Raw genomic sequence first — 22,618 nt, 5'->3', positions numbered from 1 at the left:
AATTTTGGGGCGGTCACCTCAAAATTGGTGCGGTCGCGTAAAATAAAAAGACGTGGGTGACAAAAAAGTTGCACAACAAATGAGTTTTGCAGATTTTTCACAGTTTCGCAAATTTTCTTGTTGGTTCATCGACATCACTATTAACAACCATTAAGTCATAGTTTCATGAACAACTGGGACAGAAAATAAATGTTCCCCAAAGATATCACACCTTTACTAACCATTAGTGATGAGCGAATATGTCCTGTTTCGCTTCGCTTATAAAATACACATTAGCAGTAACCTCTGTTAAAACAGTGGACAAAACCATACCGACTGAGCCTTTTCTTCGTGTAATGGGCAAGTCTTTGACTCAGCTACATATGTGCTCTTTTAGTAAAGGTAATGGAGAAACCCCCGCCTCAACTGGAAAAAAAGGAATACCCATTATCACTGTACTTCAGCCATAAGAAGTTGCTGTCATACAACACAAAAGAAAAGACGAGTTTGCTACTTGACTAATGGTTGTTGCTCAATATACTGTTGAACTAGAAATGCTATTAACAGACATTTTGCCTCCATGAATCATACATCAATGAACATTCATTTGTTACGGAATGCAGCATAATGCTGTTGAACCATTCGGGCTAATGGTTTTATTTCTATATTGTATATCAATCTCAAAACGTTTTCCTTCATGGGGTTATAAAGCAAGTACTTGCCTTTTGATATATTATGAAAATGTTTTGCCACCTATTCAAACAAAGGAACTCAGTGGATTCTGTGCAGTGTTGGACTGGCCCATCAGGATACCAGGAAAACTCCAGTGGGCCCAGGTGTCAGTGGGCCTTCCTGCTCCATTATCCCTGTTTCATGGTCATTCCCTATTTCTGAATGGGAACAAAGAGGGGAAATAGATGGAAGAATAGATATTAGCATGTAAATAAAAGAGACTAGGAGAATAAAGAGGTTGGGTGAGAAAAGGAGGAAAAATAGTTTGGAGAGTGGGCCTATGCTCTAAGGTTTTCCAAGGGACCCCTAGGTTCCCAGTCCGACACTGATTCTGTGATATGTTCAGCCATGAGTGCAATCTAATCTCTGGTGTCCTGGAGACATCATACTATTGATCTCAATAACTTTCTTTTGCAACAACAGATTGTTACCAGATCACATCCGTTTGTCAAGGGCAATGCTGAAGAAAAAGTGCCCCGGTATAAGAAACCATAGCAGCCCAAAAATATAACCAGCAATAAGCCAGACCTTCAGGACAAAATGCATTTTCTTTTTAATTTCAGAATTGGCAGCGGCTCATACTAAACTGAGCTGCCACCTCTTGATGCTCCCAAGCAATTAGTCCCCAACACTTACGGGAAACTGCATAGCGCAAACCTTAATGATTCCTGATTTCTTGATTCAGCTCTTTTCTTTGTCTCATTACTCTGGCTGGTTCAACGTTTCTTTTTTTTTTTATAACAAAACTGGGCCATCTCTGAACTCCAAGTATAAGATTAATTCCTGCTCACTCTGCACCTCTTCCTTCATTCTGTCTTTTGCAATGACACCCACCACCCCTCCCTCTCTATCCTCCATAACACTCAGTTTGTCCTTTGCAGAAAGTTCTATTTCAGCTTAATATGATATTAAATAGTTGCAGCTGCAAGAAACACTATAGGGAACTGCATTCTTATCCATTTTCCGTACAAACAGAGGGGTAGGAGGCACATGTATTCTTACAGTGCCAGAGGTATAATAAATAAAAATTTCCTTTTCTTTATTATCAAACACTGTTTTCCATGTGTGAAAGTAGTTTCGGGATTCGTCCCAGCCTTACATTACCATTGCTCTGTGGCTGCCAAACTTTTATTCATAGAAGCACAGTAACTGCCATCTTGTGGTAATGTCATTCTTTCCCTGAAAGATGTACTGTCTTATATCTGTCTTTTTCTCAACTCAAGAAAATTAAGGTCTACAATATATATATAACAGCCACCCCAATATTTTAGGCAGTGCAGCATGTTTCATCATTTTAACAGGGCTGTGATGTGTACTGGCTGGTTAATTCAAGCTAAATCTCTAATATAAAATGACTTTCACCTTTTCAAGGGAAAAATTTATATATAGCATTAATGCTGAAATTATTCTACTCTCTGGTGCTACCAGGTTTTAGCATTTTGGAATTTTTCAATAAGGCCCATCAAGTGTGGAGCTGTATGTATGCAGATGCAATTTCATTTCTTTAGTGCTGTGTGAAACTTCCAGTTAGACAACAGAAACCGCCATGTAAATCCAGCAAAGTTAAAAAGAAACTGACTAATATATATATATATATAAATATATATATAATATAATTCTACCAACCAAGCTGATTTTGTATGCAGATTTATTAGCCTACTGAAGTGCAAAGTGTTGCAGTAAATTACAGTTTTTATGTATAATACACCTAGGGGCATATTTATTAGTGTGTGAGCCAACATCACCAGTGATGTTGCCCATAGCAACCAGTCAGATTATTGCTTTTGTTTTCTAACTTGTAGGTGCCCATTCAAATCTAATTGCTGATTGGTTGCATCACCAGTAATGTTGGCTTACATACTATAATAAATATACACTCTTGGGTTGCCACCAAGCCTGTATATGACTGACCTAGCTGGCAAATTGCCAGCTAGGGCCAGTGCCGGTATTACAAATTTACCAGCAATGTATTTGCTGGCAAATTTGGAAGGGCAACAACCTTTCTTAGGGCAGCTACTAGCAGCAGCTATTTGTCATGGCTACAGAAACCTACAATGCTGATTATTTACTGATAATTGTCTTTACATGTGTTTTAGGAGAGGCAATTCTCAGTATTGTCTATGGCAGGGTATTTTCTGGCATTTAGTAGCCATGACAAGTAGCTGCTACTAAGTAGCTCCATGTGTCTTTATCCTTATAGATCCCTTCTTTCCATGACTCTCTCCATGGTGATCGTTCCCTTTTTAAGTAGATGTCTGCCTCTGCCCTGCCTATTTCCCCACCCAATATGCCCATTTCCCCTACCCCAAATGGCATCATTGCCCATCCCCATCCTAACCGAATAATTAAAAAAAAAAATTGTGTGTGTACCATTAATGCCATATGTCTTTACAGTAAATGTAGGCCCTAGAGTACCAATATTGATGCTCTTTTTCAACTGACCAGCCCCTTGGCTCTGTACAGAATACAGTATGTACTGTGATGCCAGCAAGGTCAAAAAATTCCAGCTTTCCCATTTTAATGTTACCAATATTTTCAAAACTGTGATGGAATTACACTCTGCCTTTAAAAAAAAAAAAACTACAATTTAATTTGACAGATGAGACTCAGAAAGATTAAACAACCTGCTAATGGGCTGCTGACAGTGCCATCCTCAAAGCTCAGCCACTTCAGAGATGACTGCTCCAAAGGCTCATCACAAACCTGGATGCCTCTGCCAAATAAGAACAGGTCCCAGCCATCCCAGGCCAGTAGAGCATTTAAACTTACTGATGAGAATGATAAATGCATCTGCCTACACTGCATGACTTCTCTAGCTAAATACACACTGTGCTCTACCTGTTCAGTATAACAGCAGAAACATATATAAAAAAGGAATCATCGTCTGCAGAATGGAGTATATTTAGGGATGCTGTACGCATGACTAAATCCTACTGCATAATATCCATTAAAATATCCAAGGCTCAATGTTACATTCTCAGCCAGCAGTGAATTCTCAGGCCTCGGCAGCTGCGGGAAACAGCACACTTCTCACACCTATCATGCAATTTGCACCTCTCTTTTATCAACAAAATGCTCTGCGTGCCGGAGAGGGGGCCTGGGTAGGCGAGACGCGGATAGGAACAAATGATGTAATTGTGTAATGTGTTAGAGCAGCTTTGTTACAGTCTGTTCTTCTTTATTGTTTTCTTTCTCCCCACAATAGACAGGTGCTGCCTAAATACACCTCGTCAACGGCATTCTGATACCTCCTTTGTACAGTAATCGCACATTTAATCAAGAGGGTGGTACATGTCAGCAGTAATGTAACAGAGTTGCCTGCAAACTCCTTCTTTATCTAATGGTATGAATTCCACCCCTGAAATGATTTCTTTTTAGCTTGTAGGTGAACAGATACAAACTTTAAATCTTACTTGGCCTTTACATAGTATGTAGGCCTAACACTTTTAGGAAATGCTTCAGTGGGTTCCAAAAACTTATCAGAGTGCAGAGATTATTTCTATGTAGGCTAATTGACTAAAATGCTACAGTAGGTGCCATAGTTCATGCACCATATTTTCTTTATTCAGCTATTTTCTTAATTCCCCTGATTGCAATTCACGTTGCTTTTCTATTTGTTGATGTTTCGGCCCAGCAACTTTGATCTTTGATGCCAGCTGACCACTGGAGTGTTAACTGACTATGCCATTCGGCACAGTTCTCCTTGTGTCTTCTTTAGATTCTAAAGCAGCGTTGACAGCATAAGAAAACTAGCAGCTGCCCTCAAAATATCAGGTCTTGTCAGCTATCTGACATGGTCCTGATATGCTGACTGGAGAAAACAAAGAATATTTAAGGCAACTCCAATAACTATCACTACTAAGAACTCATTTGGACCAGCACAATGGAATAAGATCCTCTGCTTTAGATGGGCTAAATACTCTTCGAAGAAAATGCCTAATTTAATGGAAAACTATACCCCCTAACAATATGTATATAACTATTTTGTGTAAAACAGCTCATATGTGAAACTCTGCCTCATCTAAATGAACCATTTTCATAAAACATCTTTAGTAATATGTGTATGTGATCCCAAATAGAAAACTGCCATTTTAAGTACTAAGGTAATGGAGAATATAGAATTATTTTCAGGTTCTGGCAAGCAAAGCCATCTTCTGCTTAAATATGTTATTGTATTTAAGTGCAAATTACCATTCTATACCCTGTTGTAAATAAAAATAATTATAGGAGTATGCTGTAATTAGTCTGTTTATAATGTATGTCATACTGAATATAATGTTAATTATGTAATTTGTCTTCATGTTCATGCTAGTATGTGAGTTATTGGGGCCTGGCTGCTGACCAAGCCCAGAGGACTTTTAATATAAGGCATTGTTTCTTTATACTTAAGTCATACCCTTTTAGCAAGGAGAGAATGTAGGGAGGCTGTACATCAGGCTGTACTACAGGTATGGGATCTGTTATCCGTGTAAGGGCAGGGATTTACCCAGTAGGCCTCAGAAACAGGTCAAGCAGCAGTATATATAAAATCTTAAGGCTTTAGTTGAATACACATAGTAAGCAAGAAGTTATGCTGACTATAAAACATCATGCACCTGTCTGGAAAGTCCCAGTTGTTGTAAATAGACAAAAGATCAGTGTGACATCTCCACTAATGGCCAGCATACTGAATTAAAATAGCCCTGTCTAATAATCAAGACTGTCTGAAAAGGGAACTGTTAAATACTAGCTCATGAACTATAGGTTTAGCCTCCCAACTGTGAAACCCATTATCCAGAAAGTTCCAGATTATGGAAAGGCCATCTCCCTTACACTCCATAATAAGAAAATAATTCTAATCTTTTAAAATGATTTTCTTTTTTCTCTGTAATAATAAAACCTTGTACTTAATCCTAAATAAGATATAATTAATCCTTTTTGAAGGCAAAACAATCCTATTGGGTTTATTTAATGCTTAAATGATTTTTTAGCAGACTTAAGATATAGAGATCTAAATTATGGAAAGACCCCTTATCTATAAAACCCCAGGTCCCAAGCATTCTGAATAACAGGTCCCATACCTGTACTAACTAATATTTGGTGGATCAGCATTAAGTTACAATAAAACTTCAATAACATACAAAAGAGGCGGGCAATATAGAATACAACCCTCTCACATACAAATGTAGAAGAACAACTTTGCCTGACTCTGTTGTTGGTTTCATAGCCAAGTGTATGAAGCTTATCTTTACTTGAATAACTGTTGGGAGGCTACAGAGGTCTTCCACAGCCCCTGTACTACCAACAGTATGATTTCTCTGTTGGAGTTACATTATACTGCTCCATCTTGCTCCTGGAATACTTTACCCCCAAAATAAATACTTAACCAACAAATGGTTTACATTGTCATAGTAAGTAGCCTATTAAAGAATCTCACCAAATCTCAATGTATATATCAGTAAAATAGCTTTACATCTTTTCTCTTGAGCCACCATTTTGTGATGGTCTGTCAGCTCCCTCAGAGATCACCTGACAGGAAATAATGCAGCTCTAACTGTAACAGGAAGTAGTGTGGGAGGAAAAGACAGAACTCTGTCCATTAATTGGCTGATGTGACCTAGATTTGTTTGTGTGCACTGTGAATCATATGATCCCAGGGGGGGGCCATAGTTCTCAAAATGGCAATTTTCTATTTAGGATTACCCAATGGCACATACTGCTAAAACGACATATTTCTTCATAAAGCAGAGACACAACATACTTTGTAGTTCCCAATAAGGGAGTCAAGTCTTTCCACTAGAAGCAGAAAAGTAATACATAACTCTGATACTTTTGACCTTTCACAGTCAAACAACAGAGAAAACAAGGTAGAGTTTAGCCGATTCAATGGCAGCTCTGGAAGTATCAGTCTTCTGAAATAACCGCTTTGCTGCCCCATAATACATGTATTGGTTTCACACACAAGATTAACAGCAGGTGATAAAGCATGCATCATAACGGATGAGCAGTAGGAAGCAGAGCGCACTTTCATCAGAAAGATAGTTTTCTTTTGAGATCAAAATGACAGATCCTAAACACATTTTAAAAAATATACAAAATAGGAAAGTTAGATTCATATGTGGTTTGTTTTGAAATGTTGTCATCTTAAAGCTGTGAAAATAATTTAAACTTAGGCGAGAATTTATTATACATTTTGGAACAAAAACTCATGAACAAAATTAAAAAATCAAATGACCTAATTAAAAATAAATCTAAACACCAGATTAAAATGTATAATGTGTTTTATCAGTTTAGATATTCTTACTGTGGAAGCATGATGTTTTTGGCTGGGAAATTGATTTGGACAAATATAAACTACTTTGCCTTAGAACCAAACCACTTTCTTTACCAGATCACTCATGATTTTGTTAAGGATTTCTTAAAAAGACTGTTAGGCAAGATACAACAAATATTTAAAAAAACAAATCAGGCTGGGGGATTGGCTTAAGATCTGGAGAGAATGGAACAAGACAGACCAGAGCAGGATGGGTGGGTGGGTAGGGGTGGTACAATGGGAATGACTGGGTCAGGAACAAGACTAGGATACACAAACTAGGCTAGGAAACAGTTCCATGACTAGGCAATACTTTGCAGACAAAGCAAGCCAAGAATATAGTTGTCAGGCAAGGCAAGCCAGAAGCAAGGGTTTGGGACAGGTCACAGTTCTCAAGCTACAATTAATTTATATGAGCTAAGGGCTAAATTTCAATGCTCTGGATAGGTATAGGAAAAGGTTTTGTATAGGGCTGTAATCGGCTGGTGTAGTCAGCTTATGGAATTTCTGAGATGTACTACACATATTGCTTAGGGAAAGGAAGCAAAAAGTTGAAAGGTCCCCAGTTCAAGTATCTGCAAAACATCACTCTTTTTTATTTAAGAGCATATGAAGCAACTGCTTTCTAGCATACTGCATTAAAGGGGGACTGCAAAAGTGACAAGGAGCCTGAATGACTTACAGCACACTGTGACAAACTCATGGCTGTGCATTAAAGTGGAATAATGGCCACTGGTAGGACATCACAAACTCAGATGCCTAAAAATTTTCAGTTATTACACACGCCCAAAAATAAATTTTGTGTCAAGGGGCCCTTTTTAAGGCTTTTGGTACAGGTATTAACACAATCAAATTAATAAGGACATAAGGAATCTGTGAGCTATCGCCCTACATTATTTATTGTGAAACTGTAAAACAAAGGCACAAGTTTTCAGGGACAAACCCTTTCCTCAGTTACAAATTGCTTCTCACAAACATTCCATGTGTTTTCTGCCCTTTTTTGTGCTCAGATGCAGCTTTTTCCCTATATCTGGTCATGTTATGATACTGATGTTCCACTTGTAATGGGAGTAAAAGTAAACCTTCATAACAACCTTCTTCCAGTGTTGGACTGTTATGGCAGGGCCAACCAGAAAACCTTGGACCATAGGCCCGCTCAAAACTTTAATGCCTCCTCCCCCTTTCCTCAAACTATTTATTATCCTAGTTTCTTTTCTCTACATACTATCCTCTATTCTTCCATCTATCAAGCCCAGGCCCAGATTTGTGGAGAGGCCACAAAGGCCTGGGCCTAGGGCAGCAGAAATTTAGGGGCGGCATGCAGCCCCGCTGCAACTAAATTTTTAAATTTTGCTCCCATACAGAGCAATGGGGACCTCTCCCCACTGCTCCGTATGGGAGTTTAAATGTATGTGCATATGTGCTCACTGCCGCGTGGGGAGCGGGGTACCAACGGGGGCGGGGCACCTGGAACACAAATCCGGCGCTGATCAAGCTTCCTTATTCGAATACAGAAATAGGGAATAACCATGAAATAGGCTAAATAGTCAAAAGCAAGAGGGCCCACTGACACCTGGGTCCACCGGGAGTTTTCCTGGTATCCTGGTGGGCCAGTCCAACACTGCCTTCTTCTCATTCTACTGCTTTACATGGCTTGGCCATGTCTCCCTTAAATTTCAGCTTTAAAACATTCAAATTCTTTTGAGTTGGGAGATGTCTGAGATGCCATTCCATCCTATTTCACAGTTTCAGAAGGCAGACTTTACAAGTAATGCCAATCAAGACAAGTGGCATCACACTAACATGAAGAGAGAAGCGAGAAGGCATCTGATGAAGGATCCAGCAACATTTTCTTTTTTTTTTTGCCTTCTGTTCATTTAAATGTTAGAATGATTGTGGCAGCTGAATAGCTGGCGTGTTCGCTAACACGGATTCACGTTTGATATTTAACAGAGAGAGGAACAGACAGGAGCCTGATCATTTCTCATTTTGTTTACAAAAGCAATAGCTGTCATAAGGAACCTCACACCATTCCTTCTATGCTCCCTGTCAGTTATTTGGAGGGGAAATTAAAGAAGCAGAAATCATTTCAGATAATGCAGCAAGTGACTATTTAGAAGAATGGAACAATTCAGCCTTAGCTTTGTTTGATGCCCCTGACAGGCTGCATTCTAAAGCAAAAAAGATTTTCCATTGTGCCTATTGTAACATTCTGTACACAACACACAGCCCACAGTATGGCTTTTTTAACTTCTGCATCTGCTGCCCTTCAAAAACTCTATTTGCCATTGTTTTTTCTTTTCTCAAAGGCAGTTGCATCTTCTTGTCTTCAGTCATTGGACAGTGCTTATACTGATCATTAAACATTTTGTCTATTGTTAAAGATACAGCAGTTTGAAAGGTAACTTGTATACTACATGCTTGTAGCCTCACATTTACACATCATAGATTGCTTTCCACAGTGACGGAACAAAGACCCAGGTATTGTATTTTTTAATGGGCACTATCATCAAAACTTTCTTTTACTGATATATAAAAATGGCATTAAATGGGAAAAGTTATATTAACTTTTGTGCTGGAACAGAAGCATATGTTTCATTACTGATGTGGCTGTTTCTAGTTGTGCTTTATAGGCAAAATTCTATTTATTTATTCATTCAGTAAACTTGTCTGAAATCTTTATTATTGAGCTGTTTACATATGCCCGCTACCAAAGAAACACACATTCAGAGAATAGGATATGTATGTGAATACAGGGGTGTTTCCTGATTGGCCCAAGGTACTGTGACCACTTCCTATCCCTAGTTTTTATAAGGGAAAACAATACATGATATGGCCTTTTTGGTGTACACCTAATACCAGGGATGGATGTATTGGGGAGTCTAGGGCAGAAGGCTCCAGTAACCGGCTTTGAGGTCTAAGATGACCAAGAACCATGTGATGTAAATGTAGTGGTTTTGCAAACTTCAAGAAGATTGTGAGATAGACATGACAGCTTGAAAAGAGACCATTTGTACTTCATAGACAATACTCACTTTAGAGTAGGGTTTTGCATGGTTTTCATTAAAAACTTTACAGTGTGGGGAAAGGGACTCAGGCTATCTTTCATTCCAAAAAGGCTTCCACTAGAGGGGATCCATTTCACTGAGCTGTTCCTGAGTGGTAAGACTATTCTTCAACTCTGGTTATGGGACATGAACCTCTGACAATCTGCTTAATCAGTGAAATACCACAGGCAAGTACCACGCTCATGGAAGTGCCACTCTTTCTTTAGTAAAAACCTATATGGTTAGAAATGCTAAGGTCATGGATTAAAGACATACAGTAGATACAGTAGTGATTCATACTCACAGCGCACACACTTGCTAAGTACAAGAGTAATAATGAATGATACAAACAAAGGAACCATGTTGCCGCCATTAATTAACCTCCTATTAAAACACAAATACTTTTTGCCTTGTGTTCAGGGTCCAACTAACAGTGAACTAACAGTGAATTCTCCATAGTACAGTAGGATTCGAATCTGTGACCACAGCCAGTAGGCACTGCCTTTGTTTATTAGTTGGCAGTTTGTTAGTTGTGACAGTAATTCATCTGTGGCCAGTTGAAAGTTTAAAGAAATAAGTTTGTCACTTATAAATAGTTCCATTTACTTGTAATAAAGCAGTGTGACATTTTGTAAAGAAAGAATAACATTGACAACTGCAGTTATAAATTAAAGATGTTTTAATTTCAAACTGCGAGGTATAAAAAGTGACATTTCTGCACAACTTTCTCTTAAAACTTAAGTGAAGATCAATATTAACAGTCAATAGGATCCAGGAGGTATAATTTCGTTTGTGTTTGTCACTAAATGCTTGAAATATCTTGAAACCAGTGAAACGCAATCAAAAATTGTTGGAAACCAAACATTGTATTGTAAAAACATGAGTTTTAACTAAGCTAAATGGTATAATAAACTGTCAGCTTTATATTTATTTCTGTTTATTACATTATAGACCAGGGGATAGTACCATGCAAACAAAAAATTCTATTTTTCAACTAATGTACAATTAATCATCTAAGGGGCCCATTTATCAAAGTACGATTGCCCCTGAATACAAATTTTTTTTATTTTTTCTAAGTTTTCTTATCTTGCATATTTTCGCTGATTTTTTTGCTAATTTGCGCAACTTTGCGCAAATTTAGAAACTGGGTATCAATGGGCAAATGGACATCAAGTTAGATCTGATGTTCCTTGATATTTCTTTATAAGGCGCCACTCAGAACTAAGAATGAAAGTATAGGTGTATGTCGTATGAAACAATAATGAACAAGGAAACCCTGAATCACCAGGGGTGCGAATTTGTTGGGAAACTCTCAATGAGCCAAAATGCTAACCTTCTGCACCATATTGGTGAACCTCTTCTCTACAAGACACTGGCCCATGGTAATTGAATTGAGAGAACAGTCCTGGCACCAGCAGAAGCACACCCACCTGGAGCAGAAGTTTAGTGATTTTTCTTATCCCCCCAACCAACTTAAAGCCTGGCAACTGATTTTGCTGTCAAATCTAAAACAAGCAGTCCATGGAATGCCAGATCTATGTCTGAGGCTGAGGGGCAGTGAGATTCTCTAGTAGGAGAAGTACAAATGTTTGAAGGAATGGGGGGGTTCATGTTGGGCAGATGTAAAAAAAAAAAAAAAAAATAGAAAAATATCATGCCACTGTTTCTTTATTAGTACTTTGTAAAATAATTGCTATTAATGATATGCATCAAGGATTAATGATGTTACATAGTTACATAGTTACATAGGGTAACCCATCCAAGTAAACCCAGCACACACAACCTATACTTACCAATCTATACACTCACATACATAAACTATAAATACAACCCCTAGTACTAACTGTAGATATTAGTATCACAATAGCCTTGGATATTCTGATTGATCAAGAACTCATCCAGGCCCCTCTTAAAGGCATTAACAGAATCTGCCATTACAACATCTCTAGGAAGGGCATTCCATAACCTCACTGCCCTCACTGTGAAAAACCACCTTCGCTGCTTCAAATGGAAGCTCTGTTCCCCTAATCTAAAGGGGGGGTCTCTGGTGCGTTTATGGGAAAAAAGAACCCCCCCATCTTCCTATAATCCCCTCTAATGTACTTGTACAGAGTAATCATGTCCCCTCGCAAGCTCCTCTTTTCCAGAGAAAATAACCCCAACCTCGACAGTCTCACCTCATAGTTTAACCCTTCCATCCCCTTTACCAGTTTAGTTGCAGTCTCTGCACTCTCTCCAGCTCATTAATATCCTTCTTAAGGACTGGAGCCCAAAACTGCACTGCATACTCAAGGTGAGGCCTTACCAGGGGCCTATAAAGGGGCAAAATTATGTTCTCATCCCTTGAGTCAATGCCCTTTTTTATACAAGACAGCACTTTATTTGCTTTAGTAGCCACAGAATGACACTGCCTGGAATTAGACAACTTGTTATCAACAAAAACCTCTAGATCCTTCTTCATTAAGGATCCCCCCAACACACTACCATTCAGTAGATAGTTCACGTTTATGTGGATGGGTGTTAGAGCTTAGTAATGAGCACTAACTCCCTACCAAATAATGGGTGTTTTTTGATTCCTCAAACACAGGTAAAATCCTAACCCATGGAAAAATTTGATCCGCTAGGAATTCTTAAGGATTCCCTAGTGTGTATTATAGTAAATCTACTCAATAGTTAATACAGCAAAAACATTTTCCCCAAATATTGATTTAGTCACTTAATCTAGCAAACGTCAACGATTTGCTCAAAAAGTGCAATTCCTCCTCACACATATATATCGTTTTTCACATCTTCTTTATAAATAATAAATAAAACATAAAACATTATTAAGTGTCCCGCTGTGAGCCATATGGGATCTGTTGCATGTATGAATGACCACTGAAACTGACACTAAGTGGTAATTAAAACCAAGTGGCAAATGATGTTTGTGTTTTCCTTCTTTAACAAGCTGCGTATTAAAGATAGCTCCTTGGTCATCATTTATGATCAATTACATTCAGCATTCCCAGGAGAGAGCACTTAGAACAACGAGAATAACCCTGTCTCAATAGTTTAGAAGCTCATAAGTAAGCTGTCTGCATATATTAGGCAATGCAAATGGAATGAGACAGAGACTTAGCACTATGTTATATGATGGGGCAAATCCAGAGAGACATTTAATGGCAGCAAATGCACTGAAGGAAACCTAAGATCCATCTAAATATATACAGTTTATTTGATGGCATTAGCAGTTAAACAAGTAGCACTCGTTTGCCAAGAACTGTGTAACATAAAGTAAGGGTGGCTTATGAATAATTCCTTCTGCAAACTATTGCAATGTTGGCATTAAAGGGAAAACTCCTTAAAATAAACTTTTAGTATGATAGAGACTCTGTTTTTAATCAGTTGTCTAAATCAGTTTGCCATTCATCGTCCAGCAATGAATGGCAGCCAGAAAGCATGTCTGTTCTGAGGCTAGACTTTGATGGGCATTTTTTGTTTTTCATACGTCTTTCTGTTCATGTGATTACTTCTTCTTCTGGCACATTGCTGTAGTCTGATTCAGACCTGGACTGGGATTCAAAATCGGTTGTGGCCTTTTAAATACACAGAGGCCCAAACAGCCCCCCACCAGCCCACTAAGGAATGACGGTTAATGGTATCTTACAGCAACCTCTCCACAGATTGCCAGTTCAGGCCTGGCCTGATTGCTACGGCAGGTAGGACCTGAGCAACCAGAAAATGATTTTAGAATGACATTCTTCAGCAGATACTAAGATGGCCACTCAAGTGGGCATCAGTGCTGCAGACAACAGATCCGATTCTTAACATTGCTATATTCCCTTCTGTTATATCTCTTAAGCCATGAGTAGTGATGGGTGAAATGTTTCGCCAGGCATGGATTTGCGGCGAATTTCCGCATTTCGCCATTGGCGGATTGTTTCGCAAAACGGATGAAAAAATTTGCCACATAAAAATTCGCCGCATGTCCAAAAATTGCCGCCGCTGGAAAAAAAGAATAGTCGCGGGCGTTAAAAGAATAGCCGCGTGACAAAATAATAGCTGTGCGACAAAAGAATAGCCGCGGACGACAAAAGAATAGCCGTGCGAGAAAATAATAGCTGCGGGCGACAAAAGAATAGCCGTGCGACAAAATAATAGCTGCGGGAGACAAAAGAATAGTGGTGGGCGACAATTTTTTGGGCGCACAACATTTTCGCCGTTTAGCAAATTTTTCCCCGTTTCACGGATCTTTTGAAAGATTCGCGAATATTTTGGCGAAGCGAAACGGAACAGATTCGCTTATCACTAGCCATGAGAATTTTGCTCACAACAATGTAGCATGAGTTTAAACCCAATGATTTTTAAATGGTACTGTCCATGGGCATTAACATGAGCATAGATAGTTTCAGCCAAAAACATCTGAAGCAGGTAGTTACTATAAATAGGGTAAGCTTCCCAACTGCATAGAATTGTGTGTGTGTGGCTTCTTGAAATATCTTCTATAGCTTCCACTGATGTTATACATTACATAGGCTGAGAATAATGAAGATTTAAGAAGGCTTAGCCGTCTCAGCTACTAATATATTCATATATATAAAGCACACTAGAGGAGTTATGGGGGTGATAAAGAACCAGCCAACCATCTGGAGAGACAATGGCAGCTCAGGCAAGTTTAAAACTAAAATTTGAGGAATGAAGTCTTCATAAGAGCTGAGGCAGCCAAAGGAATATACATATGTGTGCAGCTGTTTATATTTACTATAGACAAATCTAAAGAAAGTTTAAATGTCCCTTTAATGGTAATGATAATTGTATGAGCTAATTAGTGATTAAAGCAAGTGCATTAAACAAACATTATCTATCCTTCTTTGGATTATGCACAGTATTTAGAATATACACTTTCCCGTCCTTCAGATCTGTAGTTCTAAATCTCAGAGGATCAGATAAAGAATAATTCTAAGCGCGGCGCGCAGAGCCCTCCTTTGCAATGTGACCCGGCGAGACAAAAGTGCAATAAAGTTGAAACATCTTCTTTTTTTGCTTCATAAAGTTTTTCTTTTACCCTCTATTTTGCTGACGTTCGTATTATAAAGCTGTGTATGGAAAATCTTGATCTGATGCCAAACCCATGAAGCACTTTGCAGAACAATTAATATTAATCAAACAGCAGCCAGGAAGAGATAGAATTACTCAGGAGATCCCGCAACACACACACCGATATCAGCAGCCGGGAGTCAACTCACAGGGAAATCCTTTCATCCGACTGTCTCACAGGCAGATTTCCTTTCGCCTCAGTTTAACAAATGGTCATTAAGCCTACAATAGGGATGATTATTATCTGGAATCTTAATAGCAGTACCTTATTTTCAAGCATTGGCCCTTGTCTCCAATTACTGTTATTGCAAATTGTCTGCCTAGTAATGAGGCTGCATTTTAATGCTTTGCCAACTGCTTAATTTACAATAAAAAGAAGGACTTGCAGTAGGCACTGCCTATTGCACTTGTGTTTACATTAGTACAAGGTGCCTATATCAGGTTTTATACATTTTATTCCATTACAAAAAGACATCTCAATGCTTAGGGTGATTATAAAGTCTTTTTTTTATGATCATGTCCCCACTAGGGTACTATGCAAGGTGAGCTCTGAACATATAATTTGGTTCAAGCTGCTGTGTCTGACTGCGTGGATCATACACCAGATTATACTAATGCTATTCTGATACAGCTGGAGAGGAGCTACAATCTGGATATTTGCAGAGCTGCAGTACCAGTTGCTAGTCTTTATAGGACAGAAAGACTCACATACAATGACAGGGCAAGATACACTTTGCACTTTACACTTTTGGGCTGGGATGCCAGGGACCAACCAGGAAACCTTTGTTCCCACACCCCACTCTACATACTATTTTCCCTTCTGGTTTGACTCATCCTCTTCCTTACACTTCTCCACTTTACATACTCTTATCTGTCCCTCCATGTGTGCTCATGCATATACAGGAAATTGCCATAGTACAGGCCTACAAGGCCAAGCGGTTGGGTGAGTATGGTCCACCTATAGTTTTTTTCTGGTATCCTGGTGGACCAGTGCTATATGGACAGCCACATAGAGTGCTTAGATGCCTCTACCCTTTATATTATTCAAAGGCTTTACTCTTCTCTCTCCACCTTGTGCTGAGTTTTTAATCTGGTACAAACCAGAGACTGTAGCAGTGGGAAATGGCCCTACAACAGTTTCCAAAAAGCAACCATCTGGGGCACAGAAGATCACCAAAGGGTACTGTAGATTGCATAACTTGTGGACTGAGGACTCCCATGGTGATTGTGCAATGAAGTGAATGACTGTTTAGAAGACTCTTTAATTTATTCAACAGCATTAGAAAGGACAAACTAGTGCACTTCATTGACTGGTTGGACTGAAATGTTTTCAGTTGGGCTATTGTAATACTGGTCCTTAGTGATGAGCGAATCAGTTCCTGTCATCATACAATTTGCGAAACAGCAAGAATATTAGCGAAACGCATTTGTCGCCCGAGTCTTTTTGTCACCCGCGTCTTTTTTGTCAACTGTGTTTTTTGGTCTCCCGTGTCTTTTTTTTTGTTCCCCGTGCTTTTTCGACGCGACCCTATCCAATATTGATGCTGCCACGCCCAATTTGACGCACGGTTACATTTTTTAATGTGCGGCAAATTTTTCCCATGGTGAATTGTCACAGGAGTTTCGAGAAACAATTTGCCAATGGTGAAACGCGGAAATTTACTGCAAATCCATGCCTGGAGAAAAAATTTGCTCATCATTTCTGGTCCTGGCTCTAGCTGGTCATTTACTGGCTAAGCCCATCAAATAACGGAGGGGTGGCAACTCTAGTGATGGCAAGGGAAGGTCTACAACTGCTATCCTGACAAACTAGCCTTCAGTAGGCAGGCTGCTTATTTTTGCAAGATGCATAATCTCTAGCCTCAGCAGGGCTTCACATGCATCTTTTAATAGAAATAATACAACAATATTGTAATATTGTGGAAAAAAACATGGCAGCGTGCACTGCGGATTTCTAGTGTTTCTAGAACTGTACCCTAAATACATTATATAAAATTATAAATTAAATTAACTAATATATTGCGTATTGCAAGCAGCCTTGAATTTTATGCCCCTTAGTTCACCTAAAGCAGTACTGACATTGAATCATGCAAAACTGGATGATTTTAAGGCCCCGGTGGCCCCGGCATTCTCATGTAAACCATGTTTCCATTAACAGTAATCCTCTCGCCATTTAGAAATGTGTGACTGCAACCCAGTGGGAAGTTATAAAATCATTCCCAGGGATGTCGAATATTTTACGTGTTTGGTGAGCCTGGAAAACAGCGCATACAAATTAAAGAGAACAATCCGTATCTGTATAAAACCATCTTTCTCTTGGTACAGCAGAAGCTGTTTCAGTCCCCTGTGTGGCTACTGCACATCTCGGCTTTTTTCTTAGTGGAACACATTCAAGTCCACTGCGTGTGTAACAGTAAGATGGATGGGCCCAGCTGGAGCTCCAAATGAACAGCTCAAGAGCTGACTGAGCATGTGAGCCATCCAGTGGTGTCCTCTAGAATAGAACTTCAGGTTCACCGGCCAAGCCATGCCTTAATGCTTCCTTAGTTGCGAGCGTTCTGTTTTTAAACCGCCTGAAGCTGTTCAGTATTTATTCATCCCTTATACCCAGATAAGGATAAACGGCAAAGAATTTGCACATGATCTATGATTCCTACAAGCTATTAAGTGAGCTACATCACACGTCGGTGTTTGCAGCCATGGGTTCTGCAGTGCACGGTACAGTACTTTCAGCTTGTACTGTGCATGCTAAAAGCCAGAGGCTATGCAAGGAAAAGATCCTAAATGGCATGATTGTTCTGATTTTTACAAGGAACATAAATATATCATAATAGGCATCTGAAATGTGTTTTGAAACTCAAGGGCAATTGACTAAACTGTGTAATCATGAGCCCCCATGATGATTCATTGACAACGCAGTAGCGCAGTGCCTTATATAACCAAAAGGCTGAGAAAGACTTAGTAGCTGTTGTTTTATGAAAAGCATCTGTTTATATTAGTTCTATGAAATGTAATGCTAAAGACAAATGTAAGTATATGTGTGTATATATCTATGTGTGTTTTTGTGTGGGGGGTTCCACCTGGCAACAGGACAGATTTTGTTCTCCAAATTCCTATTCCCAGAACATGTGCTGGAGTTCTCAATTAACCTCAATTAGTTCCAAGTCAGGAGGCAAAAGACTTAATTAGATATCGTTAAGGTGCTCAAAGGACAGAATGCAGAAAGCATAGTTGGTGGCAAGCTGTGCTTAAAGTACAGTAAGCATGAACAAAGAGTGAAGTGTTATTGTGCTGATTATTGTGCAGGATTGTGGATAAGAATAAATGTGCTTTTGAAAGTTTTTTCATAGGCAAAACCCACCTAAAATGTTGCATTTTTCAAGTTTCAAGTGTGAGCAATGACCAGAAAATGGACCTGAAAATGGCTTGCTGGGCAATAGCCTTTACATCACTCTACATTGTTAGAAAAGCTTGTCTTCTCTATGGTACAACTAGGCTCCCATGCTTTCCATTTACTCCGAACATGAAGGCTCACTTATGTCCACGCATGCAATGGGCAACTTGTGCTTTTCCCCTCAGTAAGTTACACCTAAAACCACTTTCATTAATATTACTTGCGTTAAAATGCACTCTTTGTACTTCCCTATAGTTGTCCTCAGTGCCGCTCAGTCCCTCCCACCTTCTGTTGTCTGTATGTAAGTATATTTTTATTTATATACTGCTACTTATGTACACAGACTGTTTTCTTCTGAATTGGGAGCTGCTGCGCCCAGTGACGCAAAGGAACCCCCCACCTCCTTACCAGGCAGCAACTCCTGCACCCCAGTTTTTCTGCATTGCTTTAAGTCGACCATGGCAAATTAAAATGTTTGTATCATTTGGACTTGTATCAAGGGACTAACAATGGTCATTTATAACAACAAAGTTTGAGAGGCCAAACTTTTCCCAGTGGGAATGGATAACAGGGGAGTGGGGCTTATCAATGCTCTATGGGAGATATGCAATAAAAAGCACTAAAACTGCCCATGAGCATTAACCCATAGCAACCAATCAGCAGTAGAGATGTAGCGAACTGTTCGCCGGAGAACTAATTCGCACTAAAATCGGGTGTTAGCAAGTTCGCGAACTTTTAGCAATATTTGCAATTTTGGGTTCGCCTTAGCTGGAGCCAAATTTTGACCTCTCACCCCAGAGCCAGCAGATACATGGCAGCCAATCAGGCAGCTCTCCCTCCTGGACCACCCCCGGACCACTCCCTTCCATATATAAACCGAAGCCCAGCAGCCATTTTACATTCTGCCTGTGTGTGCTTGATGAGTTAGCATAGGAGAGAGCTGTGCAGGGGTTTGAGGGACAGTTTAGGTAGCTTTGCTGACCAGTAATCTACTTTCTACTGCTCTGTATGTAGCTGCTGTGGGCAGCTGTCCTGCTGATCTCATCTGCTGTAACCCAATAGTCCTTGTAAGGACTGCTTTTATTTTCTGGTTACTGTTACTCTTCTTTTCATTGTGTACTGCAGCTCCGTCTGTGTGTGTTGGAGACAGGTGTGCTGCTCCTAGTAGTTCCCCACCAGCACCAACCAGAGATCACTTTTTTTTTATTATTCATTTTTTTTTTAAAAAAATTTAACTTACTGTTCTTTAATGTGTTCAGTGCTGTTTGCTGTTATTCATAGTAGTGCACCAAACACGTTACACATAGTAGTGACATTGCATTGCAATAAAATCACCTGAGAGATGTTTTTCCACCAGCAATAATATATTCCGTATCCACTACTGCGGCGTTTTGTCTTTGCGTGTGAACCGGCTGTAACATTTACACGACTTGTTTGGCATGTAGACGCCGGACGTTTTAAAGCAGTTTATTACACAAGTTTAGAAATGTAGTGTGATTTCTGCCCTTTACAGCACAAAACGCAACGCTGTGTCAACAACGTATTTTTCAGAGAAATTTTTGCCCTTGATCCCCCTCCTGCATGTCACTGTCCAGGTCGTGGCACCCTTTAAACAACTTTAAAATCAGTTTTCTGGCCAGAAAGTTTTTAAAGTTCGCCTTCTCATTGAAGTCTATGTGGTTCGCAAAGTTCGCACTTTTTGGCAGAAGTTTGCGAACGGGTTCGCAAACTTTTTTTGTGAGGTTCGCTACATCTCTAATCAGCAGGTACAATTTACTGGTCACCTGTTTTAAAGAAAACATCTAATTGGTTGCTTTGGATAACTGCTCCTGGGCAAACTTAGTACCTTTTATTACATATGGGCATTAGAGTTCTGTGCACCAATTGCAGTTTCTCTAAAGTTGTTAAACCCTCCCTATTCATTCCCCTTGTTTTCAAAAGTACAAAATAGCATACAAATGGAGGTGGAAGGGTAGAATGTGCTTCAAAAGGGTTAACTAAGAAGCAATGCTCTTTTAATTTGCAGCACCTACAAAGTGCATCTGTCTAATCATTTTCTTGAGTTATACAACACCATTAAAAAGAAAAATCTGCCCCGTGTGCATGTTTTAACAGTGTAATAGATCTCTTACATTTTATAAAGTGTAATAAAACAGAGAATTACTCATTTCAGGCTAGCACCGCTCACAAGACTAACATTTTTTATTCCGTTTGTCAGAACGACATTCTGCTACAGAAGGGGCCACTATAGACACGGTGATGTTGCTACAAGCAGGGAAGATATAAATACCCAGAATGAATAAACACATTTCGGGAAAAGTTTCCACTGTGCAGAAGGTAGACATATAATTACACCTCGGTTCCAGGCGAATAATTGTGATGCATATTTAAATGTATTTAATTGTTGCAGGCAGTCATTTGCATTGCATAATTAAATGTAGTATGTATAAGGTTAACATTGCAGGGTTTCATTTCTATCCTGGGAGAAGAAAATGCATTATTCCAAATTTTAAAATAAGTTTGATGGAAAGTCAGAAGCGACGACCAGGCAGCAATCAATCCATAGTAAAACAAAGCATCCGTAACTGCTTTACATTGGGCCCATCTACAGTAGGTTGATTATACATGAGATTATGTAGAAAGCACAATGGGGACATACAGTATACTAGAATTTTCTGAAGCTGTCAGCAACATTTTAAGGGTTTAAGCATTAATAGTTGTTGCATTAACACAGGGCTCCCCAACCTTTCTTAGTCGTGAGCCACAGTCAAATGTAAAAAGACTTGGAGAGTAACACAAGCACCATAAAAGTTCATGGAGGAGCCAAATAAGGGCTAAGATTGGCTATTAGGCAGCCTCTATGCACACTATCAGCTTACAGGAGGCTTTATTTGGTAGTAATTATTATTATTCAACCAAAACTTGCTACCAAGTCAGGAATTCAAAAATAACTCCCTGGTTTGGGGGCACTGAGAGCAACATCCAAGGGATTGGTGACATGTTGCCCCTGAGCCACTGGTTGGGGATCACTGCATTAACACATGGCAAGACCAACTTGGCTTCATGCAGATCTGGGGCCCTCAAAAATGTGCACCCAGAGCTGCTCCTTACACGTATTGGTGCACTTGGTGCCTTTGTCCTACCTCCTGTTATGAATGTGTCCATTAATACATAGGAAATCTGGAACTAGCGTTGAAGGTGGTGGGAACTCCAGGGTTCCCCCAGCAACCTGTGCCAAGGGAAGCAGCACACTTACACATAAAGAATAGGACGCACTCAGCATTTTGATACTGAGCCCCAGAGCTGACACAATTTTCACTGCTATCATGGCCAGTTCACATTGATGCACACACTAGTGTTAAAATTTTACATCATCGGCAGCAATTTCATAAGGAGCAGCACCCTATTCTCGAGACTTTGAAGGAATACTGTCTTGTGTTTTTCTAAACACATCAGTTAATAGAGCTTCTCCAACAGAATCCTGCATTGAAATCTGTTTTTCAAAAACACCGATTTTTTTATATTTAATTTTGAAAATTCACATGGTGCTAGCCATATTATTCATTTCCCAGGGTGCCACAACCATGTGACCTGTGTTCTGATAAACTTCAGTCACAATTTACTGCTGAGCTGCAAGTTGGAGTGATATCACCCCCTCCCAGCAGCCAATCAGCAGAACAATAGGAAGGGAGCAAGATAGCAGCTCCCAGTAGGTATCAGAATAGCACTCAATAGTAAGAAATCCAAGTCCAGCTTGGGACTCCTCCAGTTACATGGGAGTAGGAGAAACAATAGGTTACCTGAAAGCAGTTCTAATGTGTAGCGCTGGCTCCTTCTGAAAGCTCAGACTCAGGCACAATGCACTGAGATGGCACCTACACACCAATATTACAGCTAAAAATACATTTGTTGGTTCAAGAATACAATTTTAAATGGTAGAGTGAATTATTTGCTATGTAAACAGTGTAATTTAGAAATAAAAAGTATACCATAATAATCACAATTTAATTATGCAAAATGTATGGGGAATAAAATAGAACAACAGAACTGGGTGGCAGGACACTGGTAAAAAACCCGGTGGGCCCAGCTGACCCAGAC

The sequence above is a fragment of the Xenopus tropicalis genome, chromosome 3, assembly GCF_000004195.4.
Source record: "Xenopus tropicalis strain Nigerian chromosome 3, UCB_Xtro_10.0, whole genome shotgun sequence".
Lineage (NCBI taxonomy): Eukaryota > Metazoa > Chordata > Amphibia > Anura > Pipidae > Xenopus > Xenopus tropicalis.
The sequence above is the reverse complement of the archived record's forward strand: the minus strand, read 5'-3'. Positions refer to the sequence as shown.